The following is a 1104-nucleotide window of genomic DNA, read 5'->3' as shown; positions in this document are numbered from 1 at the left end:
GGTGGTGTTTGCGCATGCGGTGCCCCAGCCAGGAATTGAAGCTGGGTCTCCCACGCGGAAGGCAAGACTCACCACTGAGCCGTACCGCCTGCCTTTTTTTCCTAGGGAAATGGAATTTGAAAGAGGTGTGAAAATAAAGGGGGGACTACTCTAGATCAGGTGCCACAGAATTCCACCTCCTGAGTCTTGGGCCTGGGGCCTGGGCAGCAGAGCCAGGGGACTCCAGCTGGGCCGGCACTGATCTTAGAAGCAGCCAGGTGCTCTGGGTGGCGCTGTCCTTGCCTTGACCCTGACCTCGCTGTGCAGAGGTGTGCTGAAGAGAGCAGAGTGTTCAAACCGGGGGTGTGAGATGGGTGGTGGAGGTCCCACCCCCTACGTCCTTTCCCCAGGGTCCCCTTCACTCCCCCATCTCCATTGCAGGGGGGGGGATTCCCTGCATTTCCATTGGCCAGGGTCCCACCTACCCCCTATCTCCATTGGCCAGCATCCCACCCACCCCGTCTCCGTTGGCTGAGTTCACACACACACACACACACACACACACACACACAGCTCTTCTGGGGTCCCACCCCCCCATCTCCATTGCCCCCCATCTCCGTTGGCCGGGGTCCCAGCCCCTCCCTTCTCCATCTGAATGCCAGCGTTTTCTGCAGTGCTCCAGCTGTCAGGTGTGTAGCACTGTGATCGCTGTGTCACAACAATTCCAGAAAGGGAGTGACGTCTCTGTTGCTGGAAGGACTTTTAAAGACGGAGCAGCGCCGTCTAGAACAAGGGTTAAAAGCTATCATGGCGGCTGCCCCTGTCTGTAGAAGGCAGGTGCCTGCGGGTCTGTCAGAGGTGATGGCAGGTTCTGGGGACTGCTCAGGGAGAATGAGGAGGCGCGGCGCCCGTGCTCACGTTGTGTTTGCAAAGTTGGCTTCGCTGTTTTTACTGAAGATGTCCATAGTCGCGTTGCCTCTGTCAGGTGGTGTCAAGCCGGATGAAAACCAGCGATACTCTACCCCGCCTTTCTTGGTAGTTGTTGAGCGTCTGTCCGCGCAGGCACTCGGGCCACAGGATCAGGAGGCAGTTTCTGTCCTCAGAGCTCACAGACTCGCGCTGAAA

This window comes from Trichechus manatus, unplaced genomic scaffold, assembly GCF_000243295.1.
Source record: "Trichechus manatus latirostris isolate Lorelei unplaced genomic scaffold, TriManLat1.0 scaffold00028, whole genome shotgun sequence".
Taxonomy (NCBI): domain Eukaryota; kingdom Metazoa; phylum Chordata; class Mammalia; order Sirenia; family Trichechidae; genus Trichechus; species Trichechus manatus.
Note: the sequence above shows the minus strand (reverse complement) of the source record.